This window comes from Mytilus edulis, chromosome 7, assembly GCF_963676685.1.
Source record: "Mytilus edulis chromosome 7, xbMytEdul2.2, whole genome shotgun sequence".
In the NCBI taxonomy this organism is placed as follows: Eukaryota; Metazoa; Mollusca; class Bivalvia; order Mytilida; family Mytilidae; genus Mytilus; species Mytilus edulis.
In genome coordinates, this window is record NC_092350.1 from 54,700,668 (window position 1) to 54,724,595 (window position 23,928).

The 23,928-nt window shown below is 32.5% G+C and overlaps 1 protein-coding gene and 1 long non-coding RNA gene across 2 annotated transcripts in view; one reads left to right on the forward strand and one right to left on the reverse strand.

Moving 5' to 3' along the window:
* The window catches only part of LOC139483225 (uncharacterized), a 96,906-nt gene that overhangs the window by 19,549 nt on the left and 53,429 nt on the right, over window positions 1-23,928 (forward strand). The window lies entirely within an intron of this gene.
* LOC139483517 (uncharacterized) lies at window positions 10,809-12,046 on the reverse strand. The gene is made up of 2 exons (XR_011655015.1): window positions 11,958-12,046; window positions 10,809-10,929 (listed from the first exon to the last, which is right to left on the reverse strand). It is a non-coding gene; the product is annotated as an uncharacterized lncRNA (long non-coding RNA).

Below are 23,928 nucleotides of genomic sequence, written 5' to 3' on the forward strand. Positions count from 1 at the left end.
TGTTGAAAATGAATAAAACAATGTTAATTCTGTCAAGACATATGTAAAAATGTTTTAGACACAGAGAGAATGTCGAGTAAAAATCATTAAAATCAAGACAAACATTGGTTTTTTCAGACTTTTTTCCCTTTTAGTATAGTTAGGTTATGCCATATATTTTATAATGATATTTAAAAGACAGAAATGTGGCAAAATTGCTACTTGCTTTGTGCATTGTTTTGGTCATATTAGAAGGTGTGGTGTGATTTTCACTCACAAAACTATCTACCAGAAACGTTAACGTTAGGAAAAAAGTTTAATAACAATTAAAAACCAATTCTTCAGAGAACAATTGAAGCTCTTTCCACCTCGATAATAACAATGAAATTTAAAAAACGATGTTAGAAAATGTCACTCCTTGTTGATGTAATTTGGTTCTTCAAATTGATATAAAAAAATAAGATTAATATGCAGAAGACTTAATTGTTTTATTATGAACAGAAAATAATTTTTAGCAAAGGTCAAAATCTAGAACGTCAAATTGACCCTTGACCTTGACCTCAATTTCAATTTCATAGGTCAGTGAACTCAAAATGGAAGAACGGAGGTCAATCATTTGTATGGTCGTGGAGAAATACTGATTTCAAATACATAAGGGGAGAAAACTCGTATATGAGTTAACCAAAACACTTCGACTGAAATAGGTTGAAGTTGCGCCTTTTTGTAAACAGTAATTTGGAAACAAATCATATCATTAAGTGTAACAGTTTCTTTTGAATAACGATAACAAGCAAAATTCAAAATTTATACCATGACCTTGACCTTCGACCTCAATTTCAAGGTCGTATGTCAGTGAACTCAAAACGGAGAACCGGAGGTCAATCACTTGTATGGTTGTGGAGAAATACTGATTTGAAATACATAAGGGGAGAAAACTCCTATAACATGTATAAGGGTTAACCAAAACACTTTGACTGAAATAGGTTGAAGTTGCGCCTTATTGTAAGCAGTTATTTGGCAAACACATCATATCATTTACTGTCACAGTTTCTGTGGAATAACGATAACAAGCAAAATTCAAAATTTAGAACATGACCTTGACCTTTGACCTTGACCTCAATTTCCTTAAAATTGACCAAAGACATCATATCAAAAGACTAGGCCTCTACGACATATAACGTATGAATTTATCCAACAAATCGCCTATCTTAAATTTTCAAAGGAACATAACTCCCAAAAGATGTCTTTCGATCACTCAAGTCAAAATAAACCAAATCATTCTCAAGAGTACACGAACAATTTGGTGAAAACAGTTTGCTAAAATATTTTACGGTTTTAGAGATATAGCGAAAACAAAAAAAAGGGGACACGGGGAGATAACTCCTGTAAGAATAAGTGTTCGGTCACACAGGGTGAGTTTTGAAACCCCCATTACTGTACAACATCATTGGCGAAAAAATCCATTCGATATGTTGTAAGACAAAAAAGCATCTCAGACGGCTGAAAAAAAAAAATTAAAAATCAATTGTCTTTCAACCAATAAGGATCTATTTTGATATGAAAATATTAAAATTCAGTTGAAAATGTCAGTTCCTATGGCTTTATGATGTATACATATGAATTTTAAGCAAAGGTCAAAATCTAGAACGTCAAATTTACTGATGACCTTGACCTATATTTCAAGGTTATCAACCAATGACCCTAAATCAAAAGACCCTAGGTCTGTAATATGTATAGTTAATGAGTTATATCACTTTACGTTTAATTCTATATATAGGAGGGGCAAAAACTCCCATTTTATGTCTACGCACCAAAATATATAAGTTACGACATGTCGCAACTAACAATTTAGTAAAAATAAATTGTCGATATCTTATAAGGTTAATGAATAAAATCAACGGTACCAATTTTGTTGCACCAAGCAAATTTTAATAACACAAAAAATCCGTATTTTCATGCCAGTACCGAAGTACTGGCTACTGGGCTGGTTATACCCTCGGGGACTAATAGTCCACCAGCAGAGGCATCGACCCAGTGGTAGTAATAAAATCAACGGTACCAATTTTGTTGCACCAGATGCGCATTTCGACAATACATGTCTCTTCAGTGATGCTCGTGGCCAAAATATTTGAAATCCAAAGCTTATATAAAAGATGAAGAGCTATAATCCAAAAGGTCCAAAAAGTATAGCCAAATTGAAAATAAGTCAAAATCAAAATTTAGAATATGACCTTGACCTTTGACCTTATATAATTTTCATTTTTTTGGACGAAGGATCTTAAATCAAAAGACCCTAGGTCTCTATTACTTATGGTTTACCAATTAGAAATGTATATCACTTATATCATATACAAAAGGGTGGATAACTCTCATATGGAGTCTCCGGATAGATTCGGTCAAAATTAATCAAGAAGGGACGAAAGATACCAAAGGGCAGTCAAACTCATAAATCTAAAACAAACTGACAACGCCATGGCCAAAAATAAAAAAGACAAACAGAAAAACACTAGTACACATGACACAACATAGAAAACTAAAGAATAAACAACACAAACCCCACCAAAAACTAGGGGTGATCTCAGGTGCTCCGGAAGGGTAAGCAGATCCTGATCCACATGTGGCACCCGTCGTGTTGCTTATGTGATTACAAATCCGGTAAATAGTCTAATTCGGTAGGTCACATTCATGAAAGGGAAATCATCCTGAGGATATAACGAGCAATTTGGTAAGATAAATTTGTCGGTTTCTTATACGGTTGCGAATATTAAGCGATAACAAGAAAAACAGTGTTCGGGGAGATAACTCTTATATGGGAAAGTATTATGTTAAGCAGAGTTGGTTTCAAAAGCGTATTAACTGTTCGATATTATATTCCAAATTTCTAAGCGACATCTTGCGAAACAAAACAAACAGCGAAGGAAAAAAAAATAGGCGCAAGAAAAAAAAAATAATTAAAAACCAATTGTTCAGAGAACCATTGATGGTCTTTCCACCAGTTAAGACCTTTTTTTATATGAAAATATTAAAATTGTGTTTCAAATGTCAATTTCAGCGTCAAATGACAAATTATTGAACGCTGATTCCGAAAATATATGGTTTCTATACAAAAAGATATAAATAAGGGAGATCATTTTTTACTTCCGGTTTAAAAGATATTACTTCCGGTAATTTTTTATTGTTTACTTGACACTGATTCCAAAAATATATGGTTCTATATACTTTTTCATTAATTAAGTACAAAATATAGCTACTTCCGGTTTACAAAAGGTCACTTCCGGTTGTCTTTTTCTAGATCACATTGCTTGCAACCTAATTTAAAAAGTCCCATGTCTTATCATGTATATATATGAGGTAAAAGCAAAGGTCAAAATCTAGAACGTTACATTTACCTATGACCTTGAGCTCAATTTCGAGGTCATCAACCAAGGACCTCAATTAAAAAAAACTCTAGGCCTCTACTATATATAGTTAATGAGTTGTATTACCTTACAACTAATATTAGATATAAAAGGAGGCAAAACTGGCATCAAATGTCTAGGTACTCTTTCGACTAAAATCTACGTGTTACCACATGTCGCAACTAACAATTTAGTAAAAATAATTAGTCGATAAGTTATACGGCTTTTGAAAATGAGTGAAAATAAGCCAAAATCAAAATTTATAATATGACCTTGACCTTTGACCTTGACCTTATTTTCATTTTTTTGGACCAAGGACCTCAAATCAAAAGACCCTAGGTCTCTATCACTTATGGTTTACCAGTTAGAAATGCAAATTCTTATATCAAACATAAAAGGGGGGATAACTCTCATATGGAATCTATATACGGCTTCGGTCAAAATAAAACAGAACATCCTGAGGATGTAACGAGCAATTTAGAAAAATAAATTTGTCGGTTTCTTATACGGTTGCGAAGCCTTAGAGATAACAAGAAAAACAGTGTTCGGGGAGATAACTCTTATTTGGGAAAGTATTCGGTTAAAACGAGTTGGTTTCAAAAGCGTATAAACTGTTCGATATCATATTCCAAAAATCTAAGCAACATCTTGCGAAACAAAAAAACAGCGAAGGAAAAAAATTAGGCGGAAGAAAAAAAAAAAAAATAATAATAATAATAATAATAATTAAACTGTCAATTGTTCTTGAACAATTGAGAGGTCTTTCCTTTTGTAATGTAAAATACATGTTCAAATAGACGTAGAATGTATTGAAAAGCTTTAATACACACTAAAAACCCTTTCAATAAGGTCAAAAACACATAATCCGCTATTTGGGACATGACCTTGACCTTTGACCTGTTGACCTTTATCAAGGTCAATAGTCCCCAATGTCCTGAACATTTTGCACTATTTACTATTTCTGTAAGTATAATAGTTTTTGAGATATCCAATAAAAAGTGAAAGGTCAAAGGTCAAGGTCAACCTTAAAAAGCTTTAAAACACACTAAAAATCCTTTATATAAGGTTTAAAACACTAAATTCGCTATCTGGGACATGACCTTGACCTTTGACCTTTTGACCTTTGTCAAGGTCATTAGTCCCCAATGTTATTGCTGAAGACCCCATGTGTCTAGGACCTTTGGTTATATAGTAAAACCTGATTTTGTCTTACCAGAAACCTAAAACAGGGGTTATGCCCCTTAAAAAAAGGTCAAATCTCTTCGGTCAAAATGTAACAAAGTTGCGCCGTAATGACCCAAACATTTTCCACTATTTAAAACTTCTGTAAGTATAATGGTTTCTGAGATTATCCCATAACAAGGTGTTAGGTCAAAGGTCAAGGTCAACATACAAATTTGACCTTGAGGTATTTTACAAAGATACATCAATTGATGATGAATGGTGAAGATCCTAGGTGTCTACGACTTACGGTTTCTGAGTTTTGGTGGTCAACCGACACCGGTTAATTTTCATAGGGGCATAACCCTACCAATGAGTCGTTGAATCTTTTCGATCCAAATGTAACGAAGAACCGGGGTCTGGTCCTGAACAAATTTCACCCTTTGTTTTTTTTCTACCTATTATGGTTACGGTGTTGGAACGATAACAAGGTTTTTTGGTTACGGAGGGATTACTCCGAACCGACAAAATATTTCGACTAACAGGGTGAGTTCCAGATAGGTATTCATGACACCGATACAAAGTGTGAACATGAAAGCGACACGTCTTACGGTTTAGGCTGCTAACTTCGTCAAAGTTTGGCGGAAGAATAATAATAATAATAATAAACAGAAGAAATACAGTAAGGTCTTTCCCTTTTGTAAAAGGAAAGACCTTAATTAAAAACCAATTGTTCAGAGAACAATTGAAGGTCTTTCCACCAGTCAATATCTATTTTGATATTAAAATATTAAAGATCAGTCTAAAATGTCAGTTCATATGGCTTTATGATGTACAGAAATGAATTTTAAGCAAAGGTCATAATCTAGAACGTCAAATTTACCTATGACCTTGACCTCAATTTCAAGGTCACAAACTGAGGATCTCAAATCAAAAGACCCTAGGTCTCTAATATGAATGGTTAATAAGTTATATCACTTTACACATAATTTTAGATATGATAGGGGCTAAAACTCCTGTTTATTGACTACGCACCCTTTCAACCAAAATTATTAAGTAATGACATGTCACAACTAACAATTTAGTAAAAATAATTTGTTGATATCTTATAAGGTAAATGAAAATTAGTGAAAATAAGCCAAAATCAAAAATTTAGAATATGACCTTGACCTTTGACCTTGACCTAATTTTCAATTTTTTGGACCAAGGATCTCAAATCAAAAGACCCTAGGTCTCTCATATGTATGGTTAATAAGTTATATCACTTTACGCATAGTTTTAGATGTGATAGGGGCTTAAACTCCCATTTATTGTCTACGTACCCTTTCAACCAAAATTTATAAGTTACGACATGTCGCAACTAACAATTTAGTAAAAATAATTTGTCGATATCTTATAAGGTTGATGAAAATGAGTGAAAATAAGCAAAAATCAAAATTTAGAATATGACCTTGACCTTTGACCTTGACCTAATTTTCATTTTTTTGGACCAATGACCTCAAATCAAAAGACCCTAGGTCTCTATCACTTATGGTTTACCAGTTAGATATGCAAATTCTTATATCAAACATAAAAGGGGGGATAACTGTCATATGGAATCTATATACGGCTTCGGTCAAAATAAAACAGAACATCCTGAGGATATAACGAGCAATTTGGAAAAATAAATTTGTCGGTTTCTTATACGGTTGCGAAGCCTTAGAGATAACAAGAAAAACAGTGTTCGGGGAGATAACTCTTATTTGGGAAAGTATTCGGTTAAAACGAGTTGGTTTCAAAAGCGTATAAACTGTTCGATATCATATACCAAAAATCTAAGCGACATCTTGCGAAACAAAAAAACAGCGAAGGAAAAAAATTAGGCGGAAGAAAAAAAAAAAAATAATTAAAAACCAATTGTTCAGAGAACCATTGATGGTCTTTCCACCAGTTAAGACCTTTTTTTATATGAAAATATTAAAATTTGGTTTTAAATGTCAATTGTACCGTCAAATGACAGCTTATTGAACGCTAATTCCAAAAATGTATGGTTTCTATGGAAAAACATATAGAAAAGGGAGATAATTGTTTACTTCCGGTTCAAACGATGTTATTTCCGGTATAGTTTGATAGTTAAAGTGACACTGATTCCAAAAATATATGGTTCTATATACTTTTTCATTAATGAAGGACAAAATATAGCTACTTCCGGTTTACAAAAGGTCACTTCCGGTTGTCTTTTTCTAGATCAAATTGCTTGCAACCTAATTTAAAAAGTCCCAAGTTTTGATCATGTATACATATGAGGTAAAAGCAAAGGTCAAAATCTAGAACGTTACATTTACCTATGACCTTGAGCTCAATTTCGAGGTCATCAACCAAGGACCTCAAATCAAAAGACTCTAGGCCTCTACTATATATAGTTAATGAGTTGTATTACTTTACAACTAATATTAGATATAAAAGGGGGCAAAACTGGCATCAAATGTCTACGTACTCTTTCGACTAAAATCTACGTGTTACCACATGTCACAACTAACAATTTAGTAAAAATAATTTGTCGATAAGTTATACGGCTTTTGAAAATGAGTGAAAATAAGCCAAAATCAAAATTTATAATATGACCTTGACCTTTGACCTTGACCTTATTTTCATTTTTTTTACCAAGGACCTCAAATCAAAAGACCCTAGGTCTCTATCACTTATGGTTTACCAGTTAGAAATGCAAATTCTTATATCAAACATAAAAGGGGGGATAACTCTCATATGGAATCTATATACGGCTTCAGTCAAAATAAAACAGAACATCCTGAGGATATAACGAGCAATTTAGAAAAATAAATTTGTCAGTTTCTTATACAGTTGCGAAGCCTTAGAGATAACAAGAGAAACAGTGTTCGGGGAGATAACTCTTATTTGGGAAAGTATTCGGTTAAAACGAGTTGGTTTCAAAAGCGTATTAACTGTTCGATATCATATTCCAAATATCAAAGCGACATGTTGCGAAACAAAAAAACAGCGAAGGAAAAAAATTAGGCGGAAGAAAAAAAAAAAAATAATAATCAGAAGAAATCCAATAGGTCTTTCCACGGAAAAGTGGAAAGACCTAATAATCAGAAGAAATCCAATAGGTCTTTCCACGGAAAAGTGGAAAGACCTAATTAAAAACCAATTGTTCAGAGAACCATTGATGGTCTTTCCACTAACAACATATTTTGATGTGAAAATATTAAAAATTCAGTTGATATGTCAGTTCCTATGACTTTATGATGTCTAAATATGAAATTGGAGCAAAGGTCAAAATCTAGAACGTCCAATTAACCTATGACCTTGACCTCAATTTCAAGGTCATAGACTAAGGATCTCAAACCTAAAGACACTAGTTCCTTAATATGTATGGTTCATGAGTAATATCACTTTACGCATAATTCTAAACATAAGAGGGGCGAAAACTCCCATTTATTGTCTACGCACCCTTTCAACCAAAATTTATAAGTTACGACATGTCGCAACTAACAATTTAGTAAAAATAATTTGTCGATAAGTTATACGGCTTTTGAAAATAAGTGAAAATAAGCCAAAATCAAAATTTATAATATGACCTTGACCTTTGACCTTGACCTTATTTTCATTTTTTTGGACCAAGGATTTCAAATCAAAAGACCCTAGGTCTCTATCACTTATGGTTTACCAGTTAGAAATGCATATTCTTATATCAAACATAAAAGGGGGGATAACTCTCATATGGAATCTATATACGGCTTCGGTCAAAATAAAACAGAACATCCTGAGGATATAACGAGCAATTTGGAAAAATAAATTTGTCGGTTTCTTATACGGTTGCGAAGCCTTAGAGATAACAAGAAAAACAGTGTTCGGGGAGATAACTCTTATTTGGGAAAGTATTCGGTTAAGCAGAGTTGGTTTCAAAAGCGTATAAACTGTTCGATATCATATTCCATAAATCTAAGCGACATCTTGCGAAACAAAAAAACAGCGAAGGAAAAAAATTAGGCGGAAGAAAAAAAAAAAAAAATTAAAAACCAATTGTTCAAAGAACAATTGAAGGTCTTTCAACCAATAAGTATCTATTTTGATATGAAAATATTAAAATTCAGTTGAAAATGTCAGTTCCTATGGCTTAATGATGTATAAATATGAATTTTAAGCAAAGGTCAAAATCTAGAAGGATCCCAAATCAAAAGACCCTAGGTCTTTATTATGTATGGTTCATGAGTAATATCACTTTACGCATAATTCTAAATATAAGAGGGTCAAAAACTCCGATTTATTGTTTACGCACCTTTCCAATCAAAATTTATAAGTTACGACATGTCGCAACTAACAATTTAGTAAAAATAATTTGTCGAAATCTTATAAAGTTAATGAAAATAAGTGAAAATAAGCCAAAATCAAAATTTAGAATTTGACCTTGACCTTTGACCTTGACCTAATTTTCCTTTTTTTGGATCAAGGATCTTAAATCAAAAGACCCTAGGTCTCTATTACTTATGGTTTACCAGTTAGAAATACATATCACTTATGTCATACATAAAAGGGGGGAAAACTCTCATATGGAGTATCCGGATAGCTTCGGTCAAAATGAAACAGAACATCCTGAGGATATAACGAGCAATTTGGAAAAATAAATTTGTCGGTTTCTTATACGGTTGCGAAGCCTTAGAGATACCCAGTAAACAATCCAACGTCGACATTACGTTGTGACAACGTAATACTATCGTTGTGACAACGTAGTAAAATTACGTTGGTACAACGTAATTTTGTGAACTCCAAGGCACGTGCTGACAACCATCCACACAACGTTGGCACAACGTAATTTGTGACGTAATTTATTACCATCATAAAACGTTGTAACAACGTCACAGCACAACTATAAATGTCCCTTGTCCTCATTTAATTGATAGAATCAATGCAATTCCATTGAAGAAGTATGTAAACAGGGTCTTTATTTTTACTTTTGACCCGTTTTAAGTTGTAAATTTTTCTATGTGGGAAAGATGGACAATTGTTTATATGTACTCTATTTCCAAACTGCCAGCTGTATATGAAATTGTCAAAAAGTTGGTTTTTATTAATCTTTGGCAGGTTTCAGTGTGAAATGTATAAATGTCTAGTTTTCCCAAAAAAAGTTGTTTAAGGTTTATAAAGTCTTAAGTTTTTAACTTTTGCAATACTGAAGTACAAGAATTACACATTTCCATTTCACAAATTTGCAACTTTTCTTCCTTTTAACACATAATACTTTTCAAAAAAAGAAATTTTGTATGATGGCCAATAAGACAACCCTCTATCCTAAAATCAAATATTGATGATGTTAGCAATTATAGGTACATGTACAGCCTTCAACATGACATCTTGGTAAGTGCTTCAAATTCTGAATGTTTAGTGTTTCAGTGGCCTAGAACTCAGATTTCACTACGATGGCGGAAATTCTACAATGAAGGTTTCACTTTGACGACGGAAAACCATTTTTAATATATTATTCAGAAATACAACAAACTACCATATTTACCTTAATATTTACTGAAAATGCATTCAGCTGGATTCACTACACGATTACAAGCTAGGAAAATCGGCCCAAAATCTGACTGTCTAATTTATAAATATATATATTCTACACAATTCATACACACTTCTAAAAATATCCCAAATGAAGAAAATACCTGAAATTCAATTCAACTAACTATTGCTTTTTTCCTTTGACCAACTAGAGAGAGTATAAAAAAGAAGATGTGGTATGATTGCCAATGAGACAACTGTCCACAAGAGACCAAAACCTATCCAACAGTTTAGACTTCTTTTTTCTTACAATGTACATGTAGCTACATAAACCAATAAAAAAAAAATAGTTTGTTTCTGAATTTTTAATTTTTATTCCAAATTTTAGTCTTGTGTTGGTTGTATACATTATACATGTCATTCCAAATGTTGGTTTTCTGCCCTCTTATCAGCTGGGCAATTTGCACAATTGTTTCTGCATACACGTAGTTAATATTGGTAATGTTTTCTACTCTAGCTCAGTCAATATAGTACACTGGATATGTAGGATGGCTTGTTTCGAAGCTAAGACATTTTCACATATATGTGGTTAAATTTTCGGAATACGAAGTGCGATTTTTTTTCACACAATTTCTTTGAAAATTTAAAACTTTGAATACATTAAAAAACTCCATAGTTTTTACATATTTATACTATGATCCTCTACTTTCCAGATCAACACAAATGGTAAAGCTCAGTCACTTGTTAAAAATGAAACATGTTCAATATCACTACAGAGACAATTTTTGTTTACACACAACTTTTGTGTTCCTCATTTGATGGCGCATTAGTTCCTCATTTGGAGGTGCATTAGGAATATTGACCCAGCTGGTCTTGTGTTGGTTTCAGATCTCTGAAAAAAAAATCATAAATTATAAAATACAAAAACATAAATGGATCCCAACTTATGAATTTAATACAGCAGTTCTTAAAAATTATCCTGTGTTTACACATAATCAATATTTTTTCTATTGCTGGTCCTATAATAAACTGCAGATTCATAATTATGTTATGTTGTTACTGAGATGTTCGTATCTTTGCCAATTATACACATTTTGATGATGTATGTTAGAAATTTAACACAATTTCAACAGTATATAATTATTCATAACTTATGATTAACCTTCGTTCTTATTTAAAAAATAAATTTGTTGTTAAATTGAACATGTGTTAATGAAATTATGTCTGTTCCAGAAAATACTATGTCCGCCTCTAAGGGACAGCCCTAAGCCCCTTTTAAAAAAAAAAAATCCCAGCACCGACAGAATTAAAAATTAATAAGAACAACACTTCCTTTGCATTTTGGTATTTCATACACAACCACCCCCAAATAAAATTTAAGAAAAGAGCTTTCCCTGGGGGAGAGGGGACATAATATTTTCTGGAGCAACCAGTGGTTATTCTACAAATAATAATGAGTCCAAATAATTAATAAAGGAAGTTTGGTTTCACAATATTGTCATTTTTCAATTAATTTTAGATATGCAAAGGATTCTACCTTAATAAATTTAGCATGTACATCGATACAACAAGACCTCATAGCATATGCCAATGAACGCAATCTATAAAATCAACAAATTATAATTTGATAAATAAAATTAATATAAGAAGAATGTGTCCATGAGCCACAAATGATCTTATCAAACTTAATTTAAAGGACATATCTAGAGAACAGTAAAGCAGATGCTCTCCAAATTCAAACTCTGCGTTTTATGATAATAAGCGTTGTGTATTGGTTGCATAACATGTGGTTAAGGCAAACGTTAGATAACAAAATCCAATTTTTGAGTTCAATGTACATGTATGTACGTACAGTACAAGAGTTAAACTATATCACTCAGTTAAGGAGGACAGAAAAAGAGCTGATCAACTGATGTTTACCTTTTTAAAATCTTGGTCCAAATTCTTGAGCTGGTGCATGCTTAACTGTTACATGGTTACTGCAATGATTTCCTCAACCTCAGACACATAATCATTGGATCTGTGGATTTATATACAAGACTCTGGAAAAAAAATTAAAAATACGTTCAATTATCTTTTATATTCTTCTGTCTGTTTCAAATAAAAAAAGAAGATGTGGTATGATTGCCAATGAGATAACTCTTTACAAGAGACCAAAATGACACAGAAATTAACATTTATAGGTACATGTAACCGTACTGCCTTCAACAATGAGCAAAGCCCATACCGCATAGCCAGCTATGAAAGGCCCGAAATGACAATGTGAAACAATTCAAACGAGAAAATTCACCGCCTTATTTATATAAAAAAAAAATGTTAGTCCAACAAATCTTTAGGAGAACAAATTAAGTGACAAATTTAAATGCATTCCAAAATTCATACATGTATGTTTGATGATTGATTACAACATGGTTTCTGATCACATATTTAGTGATTGTACATGTACATGTAGCTCGTCATTGATAAACATGTAGATTTCATATTATAAATTGTACAGCAAAAAAAAAAGTCCCTATGTACTGTTTTAACACCTGTAAACTGGGTTTTACCCTGAAAACAAGAAAATTTTACCCAACTTTCAAGGCTAGATCCTAGTCTAAATCATTATGACACTTTCAAGACTTGGAAGGCTGTTTTTTTATTTTTTTCTGGGACGCCTTCCTACAACGACCTAATCCTATTACGACAACTGTGATGGCTATCTTAATTTTTTTCTGTGACGCCTATATTTTACAACATCTTTATTAGCACAATTGTCTATTTCCATGTCAGACCCAGTGATACAATGATTGATCGTTTGTTGCTCAACATCCAGTGGCAAATATTTCATGCATGTTAGCGACGACCCCCAGTGATATATGCAGCATTATCATTAATAGGCCGGGTTGGTAATATGCCAAGTTTGAAATGTGCGGAGTTTGTAATGGACCCAAATATCTAAAGTGCGGAGATGTTTAGCTTCACATTTTCTGATATTGATAACATGGATAAGACTTTTATGCTTCAATGATTATCAAAAAATAACAGAGCAGACACCTGTAGCCTTAATATATAGGGATAGTAGCTCTTGTCACAGATAGAAAACAGTACTTGTGGCTGTGCACCCCTCCCCCTTTTTTTTACTTATTTTTAATTGCATATATCTTCAGAAACAACACAAGTTAATCAAGAAATTTGATAAATGGATTCAAATAACACACATCATGGCTAAAATATCTTGTATCAGTGCAATATATTGACAGTATAACAAAAAGTATCATATTTCAACACGATCACGTATAACCGACTTGAAAGAGGCGCCCAACACGGTAACAGCTGTTTTATTTTCATCAATCAAACTTGTTTTTATCATGGAGAACCTATTTGGTGTAATGTGCAATCATTATTTTACCTTTTTCTTTGTTCTGGAATCTGGATGAAGCTAAATTTCCACTCTGTTTTCAAAAATCAAGCGGCAAAAGTGCGCATGCTCAGACTTTTCATAGGATGCAGCGGTAAAACCCGAGTACTGCTGAACGTTACACTAAGCAAATCGTGAAAAGCGATTATGAAATCCAAGTGATAAATGATGACAAAATTTTAATGATATAATAAACAATAAACATTCATATAAAATACATATATTAGAACATTAAAATTGGATTTGTAATATTTTCTTTGACATCTTGATGCAAATTATGTCTGCGGGAAAAAAGGGGGATTTTTTTTTTAAATCGAAAAAATCGTAAATATATATTCTAGTGAAGGTGAATGATTGATATATCCAGGAATACTCATTATGACATACCCCAAAAATTCGTCCCATAAAACCAGATTTTTACAATGTATTCACTACGTTCTTATAATGTCGATACGACGTAACAAAATGTTACGTCGGATTATGACAGTTATAAGCACGTTGTCACAACGTAATAAAATGTTACGTCCTGACAAGGTACTAAATTTACGTGAATCCGACGTAATTTCATAACGTCGTCTGTACGTCTGCATCCAACGTTGGATTTTTACGTTCCCACAACGTTAGTACGACGTAAACTCACGACATGACGTTCAGACGACCATTAACCGACGTCGGGAGTACGTCGTGTGTTTACTGGGTAACAAGAAAAACAGTGTTCGGGGAGATAACTCTTACAAGGTAAAGTTTTTTGTTACGAGGTGTCAGTTTCAGAAGCGTATTAACTGTTCGATATCATCTATAATACTAAAATTACGAGGTCCAATTTGTCAGCCGTCATCACGTAAAAACAACGAATCAAAGAATTCAACTTTATATACAACTTATATAGTACAAAGGTGTAGATTAAAAATTACACCACTCCAGGCCCTTTTGTTTTCCACGTAATTAATATCGCCAATAATTAGGAAGTTCCGGGTCGAGTCCGATATCGATACCAATAGTATAATCACCTGTTACCTATTACCTTATCTGTACGTTCCGCATCTGACAGGCGCACCACCAAACGATGTATTCAGGATTAATATGCTACATGTATATAAACGGGTCATACTCACAGGGTTGACACTACTAAATTGTCAAATTGTTACCTATTGTAGTATTTTAATCCATAAGACTTTCTAAGATAACAATACGAATACTAAAAATCTGGACTAAAAATAAGTTTCAATTTGTTAGCTGGCATGACGTAAAACAGCGAATCAAAGAATTCAACTTTATTTATAACTAATATAGGACAATGCTGTTGATTAAAAAATACTCCATTCCAGGACCTTTTGTTTTCCAAATATTTAATATTACCAATAATTGATAAGTTCCAGTTCGACGGGTTCAAACAGAAAGATTTGAAAACAGAGAAAATTGTGTATCTTATAATCGGCATGACTTTATCAGATGACAGTACTAATACTAAGATAAGGCTCGCGCATAGTTATATACTTTAATTCAGTCACGGACCCGCGATATCACGGGTGTGTTCTAGTATACCATATATCTAAGCAACATCTTGCGACACAAAAAAACAGTGAAGGAAAAAAAAGTTGGCGGAAGAAAAAAAAAATTATAATAATTAAAAACCAATTGTTCAAAGAACAATTGAAGGTCTTTCAACCAATAAGGATCTATTTTGATATGAAAATATTAAGATTCAGTTGAAAATGTCAGTTGCTATGTGTTTATGATATAAAAATATTAATTTCTAGCAAAGGTCAAAATCTAGAACGTCCAATTAACCTATGACCTTGACCTCAATTTCAAGGTCATTAACTAAGGATCCCAAATCAAAAGACCCTAGGTCAGTATTATGTATGGTTCATGAGTAATATTACTTTACGCATAATTCTAAAAATAAGAGGGGAAAAAATTCTCATTTATTGTCTACGCACCCTTCCAATCAAAATTTATAAGTTATGACATGTCGCAACTAACAATTTAGTAAAAATAATTTGTCGAAATCTTATAAAGTTAATGAAGTAAGTGAAAACAAGCCAAAATCAAAATTTAAAATTTGACCTTGACCTTTGACTATGACCTAATTTTTATTTTTTTGGACCAAGGATCTTAAATCAAAATACCCTAGGTCTTTATCACAAATGGTTTACCAGTTAGAAATGCAAATCACTTATATCATATATAAAAGGGGGGATAACTTTCATATGGAGTCTCCGGATAGCTTCGGTCCAAATGAAACAGAACATCCAGAGTATATAACGAGCAATTTGGAAAAATAAATTTGTCGGTTTCTTATACGGTTGCGAAGCCTTAGAGATAACAAGAAAAACAGTGTTCGGGGAGATAACTCTTACAAGGTAAAGTTTTTTGTTACGCGGTGTCAGTTTCAGAAGCGTATTAACTGTTCGATATCATATACCATATATCTAAGCAACATCTTGCGAAACAAAAAAACAGTGAAGGAAAAAAAAGTTGGCGGAAGAAAAAAAAAAATAATAATAATAATTAAAAACCAATTGTTCAGAGAACAATTGAAGGTCTTTCAACCAATAAGGATCTATTTAGATATGAAAATATTAAAATTCAGTTGAAAATGTCAGTTCCTATGGCTTAATGATGTATAAATATGAATTTTAAGCAAAGGTCAAAATCTAGAACGTCCAATTAACCTATGACCTTGACCTCAATTTCAAGGTCATAGACTAAACATCTCAAATAAAAAGACACTAGTTCCTTAATATGTATGGTTCATGAGTAAATTCACTTTACGCATAATTCTTAATATAAGAGGGGCGAAAACTCCCTTTTATTGTTTACGCACCCTCGCAACCAAAATTTATAAGTTTCGACATGTCGCAACTAACAATTTAGTAAAAAAAAATTGTCGATATCTTATAAGATTAATGAAAAAAGTTGAAAATAAGCCAAAATAAAAATTAAGAATTTGACCTTGACCTTTGACCTTGACCTAATTTTCATTTTTTTGGACCAAGGATCTTAAATCAAAAGACCCTAGGTCTCTATCACTTATAGTTTACCAGTTAGAAATGCATATCACTGATATCATATATAAAAGGGGGGATAACTCTCATATGGAGTCTCCGGATAGCTTCCGTTGAAATGAAACAGAACATCCTAAGGCTATAACAAGCAATTTGGAAAAATAAATTTGTCGGTTTCTTATACAGTTGCGAAGCCTTAGAGATAACAAGAAAAACAGTGTTCGGGGAGATAACTCTTACAAGGTAAAGTTTTTTGTTACGCGGTGTCAGTTTCAGAAGCGTATTAACTGTTCGATATCATATACCATATATCTAAGCAACATCTTGCGAAACAAAAAAACAGTGAAGGAAAAAAAAGTTGGCGGAAGAAAAAAAAAAATAATAATAATTAAAAACCAATTGTTCAAAGAACAATTGAAGGTCTTTCAACTAATAAAGATCTATTTTGATATGAAAATATTAAAATTCAGTTGAAAATGTCAGTTCCTATGGCTTTATGATGTATAATTATGAATTTAAAGCAAAGGTCAAAATCTAGAACGTCCAATTAACCTTTGACCTTGACCTCAATTTCAAGGTCATAGACTAAACATCTCGAATCAAAAGACACTAGTTCCTTAATATGTATGGTTCATGAGTAGTATCACTTTACGCATAATTCTAAATATAAGAGGGGCGAAAACTCACATTTATTGTCTACGCACCCTTGCAACAAAAATTTGGAAGTTACGACATGTCGCAACTAACAATTTAGTAAAAATAATTTGTCGATATCTTATAAGGTTAATGAAAATAAGTGAAAATAAGCCAAAATCAAAATTCAGAATTTGACCTTGACCTTTGACCTTGACCTAATTTTCATTTTTTTGGACCAAGGATCTTAAATCAAAAGACCCTAGGTCTCTATCACTTATGGTTTACCAGTTAGAAATGCATATCACCTATATCATATACAAAAGGGGGGATAACGCTCATATGGAGTCTCCGGATAGCTTCGGTCAAAATAAAACAGAACATCCTGAGGATATAACGAGCAATTTGGAAAAATAAATTTGTCGGTTTCTTATACGGTTGCGAAGCCTTAGAGATAACAAGAAAAACAGTGTTCGGGGAGATAACTCTTACAAGGTAAAGTTTTTTGTTACGCGGTGTCAGTTTCAGAAGCGTATTAACTGCTCGATATCATATACCATATATCTAAGCGACATCTTGGGAAACAAAAAAACAGTGAAGGAAAAAAAAGTTGGCGGAAGAAAAAAAATAATAATAATTAAAAACCAATTGTTCAGAGAACAATTGAAGGTCTTTCAACTAATAAGAATCTATTTTGATATGAAAATATTAAAATTCAGTTGAAAATGTCAGTTCCTATGGCTTAATGATGTATAAATATGAATTTCAAGCAAAGGTCAAAATCTAGAACGTCCAATTAACCTATGACCTTGACCTCAATTTCAAGGTCATAAACCAAGGATCCCAAATCAAAAGACCCTTGGTCTGTATTATGTATGGTTCATGAGTAATATCACTTTACGCATAATTCTATATATAAGAGGGGGGAAAACTCCCATTTATTGTCTACGCACCCTTGCAATCAAAATTTATAAGTTACGACATGTCGCAACTAACAATTTAGTAAAAATAATTTGTCGATATCTTATAAGGTTAATGAAAATAAGTGAAAATAAGCCAAAATCAAAATTTAGAATTTGACCTTGACCTTTGACCTTGACCTAATTTTCATTTTTTTGGACCAAGGATCTTAAATCAAAAGACCCTAGGTCTCTATCACTTATGGTTTACCAGTTAGAAATGCATATCACTTATATCATATACAAAAGGGGGAATAACGCTCATATGGAGTCTCCGGATAGCTTTGGTCAAAATAAAACAGAACATCCTAAGGATATAACGAGCAATTTGGAAAAATAAATTTGTCGGTTTCTTATACGGTTGCGAAGCCTTAGAGATAACAAGAAAAACAGTGTTCGGGGAGATAACTCTTACAAGGTAAAGTTTTTTGTTACGCGGTGTCAGTTTGAGAAGCGTATTAACTGTTCGATATCATATACCATATATCTAAGCGACATCTTGTGAAACAAAAAAACAGCGAAGGTAAAAAAAGTTGGCGGAAGAAAAAAAAAATAATAATAATCAGAACAAACCCTATAGGTCTTTCAACCGAAAGGTTGAAAGACCTAATAATAATAATAATAATAATCAGAACAAATACAATAGGTCTTTCACCTGAAAGGTTGAAAGACCTAATAATAATAATTAAAAACCAATTGTTCAGAGAACCATTGATGGTCTTTCCACCAGTAATGATTTTTTTTATATGAAAATATTAAAATTTGGTTTTAAATGTCAATTTCAGCGTCAAATGACAACTTATTGTACGCTGATTCCAAAAATATAAGGTTTTAAATACTTTTACAATAATTTATTACAAAAAATTAGCTACTTCCGGGTTACAAAAGGTCACTTCCGGTTAGCTTTTTCAACGTCATACTGCTTGCAACCTAATGCAAAAAGTCTAATAGCTTTAACATGAATACATATGCGGTAAAAGCAAAGGTCAAAATCTAGAACGTTAAATTAACATATGACCTTGAGCTCAATTTCAAGGTCATAAACCAAGGATCTCAAATCAAAAGACTCTAGGTCTTTACTTTATATTGTTAATGAGTTATATTACCATACGACTGATATTAGATATAAAAGGGGGAAAACTAACATCAAATGTTTACGTACCCTTTTGACTAAAATTTATGTGTAACTACATGTCGTGACTAACAATTGTGTGAAAATATTTTGTCGATATCTTATAAGATTTCTGAAAATGAGCGATAACAAGCCAAAGTCAAAATTTTGAATATGACCTTGACCTTTGACCTTGACCTCATTTTCATTTTTTTGAACCAAGGAACTCAAATCAAAAGACCCTAGGCCTATGTCACTTATCGTTTACCAGTTAGAAATGTAAATCAGTTATGTCATATACAAAAGGGGGGATAACTCTCATATGGAGTCTCCGGATAGCTTCGACTAAAATTATTCATTTCATCCTGAGGATATAACGAGCAATTTGGTAAAATAAATTTGTCGGTTTTATATACGGTTTCGACATATAAGTAATAACAAGAAAAACAGTGTTCGGGGAGATAACTCTTACATGGATAAGATTTTGGCTACGCGGTGTCAGTTTCAAAAGCGTATTAATTGTTCAATATCATATACCATATATCTAAGCGACATCTTGCGAAACAAAAAAATTGCGAAGGAACAAAAAGTTGGCGGAAGAAAAAATAATAATAATAATTAAAAACCAATTGTTCAGAGAACCATTGATGGTCTTTCCACCAGTAAGGATCTTTTTTTATATGAAAATATTAAAAAATTGGTTTTAAATGTCAATTGAACCGTCAAATGACAGCTTATTGAACGTTGATTCCAAAAATGTATGGTTTCTATGGAAAAAGATATAGATAAGGGAGATAATTGTTAACTTCCGGTTCAAACGACGTTATTTCCGGTATAGTTTGATAGTTTAATTGGCACTGATTCCAAAAATATATGGTTCTTTATACTTTTACATTTATTTAGAACAAAAAATAGCTACTTCCGGTAAACAAAAGGTCACTTCCGGTTGGCTTTTACAAGGTCACATTGCTTGCAACCTATTGCAAAAAGTCCCATGTCTTTATCATGTATACATATGAGGTAAAAGCAAAGGTCAAAATCTAGAACGTTAATTTTGCCAATGACCTTGAGCTCAATTTCAAGGTCATCAACCAAGGACCTCAAATCAAAAGACTTTAGTCCTCTACTTTATATTGTTTATGACTTATATTACCATACATATGATATTAGATATAAAAAGGGGGAAAACTCACGTCAAATGTCTACGTACCCTTTCGACTAAAATTTATGTGTTACTACATGTCGTAACTAACAATTTTATGAAAATATTTTGTCAATATCTTATATGATTTCTGAAAATAAGAGATAACAAGCCAAAATCAAAATTTTGATCATGACCTTGACCTTTGACCTTGACCTCATTTTCAATTTTTTGGACCAAGGACCTCAAAACAAAAGACCCTAGGCCTCTAACACTTATGGTTTTCCAGTTAAAAATGCATATCACTTATATCAAATATAAAAGGGGAAATAACTCTCATATGGAGTCTCCGGAAAGCTTCGGTCAAAATAAATCAAATCATCCTGAGGATATAACGAGCAATTTGGTATAATAAATTTGTCGGTTTCTTATACGGTTGCGAATATTAAGCGATCACAAGAAAAACAGTGTTCGGGGAGATAACTCTTACATTGAAAAGATTTTGGTTACGCGGTGTCAGTTTCAAAAGCGTATTAATTGTTCGATATCATATACCATAAATCTAAGCGACATCTTCTGAAACCAAAAAATTGCGAAGGAACATAAAGTTGGCGGAAGAAAAAAAATAATAATAATCAGAAGAAAACCAATAGGTCTTTCCACGGAAAAGTGGAAAGACCTAATAATAATTAAAAACCAATTGTTCAGAGAACCATTGATGGTCTTTCCACCACTTACAACATATTTTGATGTGAAAATATTAAAAATTCAGTTGATATGTCAGTTCCTATGACTTTATGATGTCTAAATATGAATTTGGAGCAAAGGTCAAAATCTAGAACGTCCAATTAACCTATGACCTTGACCTCAATTTCAAGGTCTTAGACTAAGGATCTCAAACCTAAAGACACTAGTTCCTTAATATGTATGGTTCATGAGTAATATCACTTTACGCATAATTCTAAACATAAGAGGGGCGAAAACTCCCATTTATTGTCTACGCACCCTTTCAACCAAAATTTATAAGTTACGACATGTCGCAACTAACAATTTAGTAAAAATAATTTGTCGATAAGTTATACGGCTTTTGAAAATAAGTGAAAATGAGCCAAAATCAAAATTTAAAATATGACCTTGACCTTTGACCTTGACCTTATTTTCATTTTTTTGGACCAAGGATCTCAAATCAAAAGACCCTAGGTCTCTATCACTTATGGTTTACCAGTTAGAAATGCATATTCTTATATCAAACATAAAAGGGGGGATAACTCTCATATGGAATCTGTATACGGCTTCGGTCAAAATAAAACAGCACATCCTGAGGATATAACGAGCAATTTCGAAAAATAAATTTGTCGGTTTCTTATACGGTTGCGAAGCCTTAGAGATAACAAGGAAAACAGTGTTCGGGGAGATAACTCTTACAAGGGAAAGTATTCGGTTAAGCAGAGTTGGTTTCAAAAGCGTATAAACTGTTCGATATCATATTCCAAAAATCTAAGCGACATCTTGCGAAACAAAAAAACAGCGAAGGAAATGAATTAGGCGGAAGAAAAAAAAAAAAAATAATAATAATCAGAAGAAATCCAATAGGTCTTTCCACGGAAAAGTGGAAAGACCTAATAATCAGAAGAAAAACAATAGGTCTTTCCACGGAAAAGTGGAAAGACCTAATAATCAGAACAAACCCTATAGGTCTTTCAACTGAAAAGTTGAAAGACCTAATAATAATCAGAACAAACCCTATAAATCTTTCAACTGAAAAGTTGAAAGACCTAATAATAATAATTAAAAACCAATTGTTCAAAGAACAATTGAAGGTCTTTCAACTAATAAAGATCTATTTTGATATGAAAATATTAAAATTCAGTTAAAAATGTCTGTTCCTATGGCTGTATGATGTAAAAATATGAATTTAAAGCAAAGGTCAAAATCTAGAACGTCCAATTAACCTTTGACCTTGACCTCAATTTCAAGGTCATAGACTAAACATCTCGAATCAAAAGACACTAGTTCCTTAATATGTATGGTTCATGAGTAATATCACTTTACGCATAATTCTAAATATAAGAGGGGCGAAAACTCCCGTTTATTGTCTACGCACCCTTGCAACCAAATTTTATAAGTTACGACATGTCGCAACTAACAATTTAGTAAAAATAATTTGTCCATATCTTATAAGGTTAATGAAAATGTGTGAAAATAAGCCAAAATCAAAATTTAGAATTTGACCTTGACCTTTGACCTTGACCTAATTTTCATTTTTTTGGACCAAGGATCTTAAATCAAAAGACCCTAGGTCTCTATCACTTATGGTTTACCAGTTAGAAATGCATATCACTTATATCATATACAAAAGGGGGGATAACACTCATATGGAGTCTCCGGATAGCTTCGGTCAAAATAAAACAGAACATCCTGAGGATATAACGAGCAATTTGGAAAAATAAATTTGTCGGTTTCTTATACGGTTGCGAAGCCTTAGAGATAACAAGAAAAACAGTGTTCGGGGAGATAACTCTTACAAGGTAAAGTTTTTTGTTACGCGGTGTCAGTTTCAGAAGCGCATTAACTGTTCGATATCATATACCATATATCTAAGCGACATCTTGGGAAACAAAAAAACAGTGAAGGAAAAAAAAGTTGGCGGAAGAAAAAAAATAATAATTAAAAACCAATTGTTCAAAGAACAATTGAAGGTCTTTCAACTAATAAAGATCTATTTTGATATGAAAATATTAAAATTCAGTTGAAAATGTCAGTTCCTATGGCTTTATAATGTATAAATATGAATTTAAAGCAAAGGTCAAAATCTAGAACGTCCAATTAACCTTTGACCTTGACCTCAATTTCAAGGTCATAGACTAAACATCTCGAATCAAAAGACACTAGTTCCTTAATATGTATGGTTCATGAGTAATATCACTTTACGCATAATTCTAAATATAAGAGGGGCGAAAACTCCCGTTTATTGTCTACGCACCCTTGCAACCAAAATTTATAAGTTACGACATGTCGCAACTAACAATTTAGTAAAAATAATTTGTCGATATCTTATAAGGTTAATGAAAATAAGTGAAAATAAGCCAAAATCAAAATTTAGAATTTGACCTTGACCTTTGACCTTGACCTAATTTTCATTTTTTTGGACCAAGGATCTTAAATCAAAAGACCCTAGGTCTCTATCACTTATGGTTTACCAGTTAGAAATGCATATCACTTATATCATATACAAAAGGGGGGATAACTCTCATATGGAGTCTCCGGATAGCTTCGGTCAAAATGAAACAGAACATCCTGAGGATATAACGAGCAATTTGGAAAAATAAATTTGTCGGTTTCTTATACGGTTGCGAAGCCTTAGAGATAACAAGAAAAACAGTGTTCGGGGAGATAACTCTCACAAGGTAAAGTTTTTTGTTACGCGGTGTCAGTTTGAGAAGCGTATTAACTGTTCGATATCATATACCATATATCTAAGCGACATCTTGCGAAACATAGAAACAGCGAAGGTAAAAAAAGTTGGCGGAAGAAAAAAAATAATAATTAAAAACCAATTGTTCAAAGAACAATTGAAGGTCTTTCAACTAATAAAGATCTATTTTGATATGAAAATATTAAAATTCCGTTGAAAAT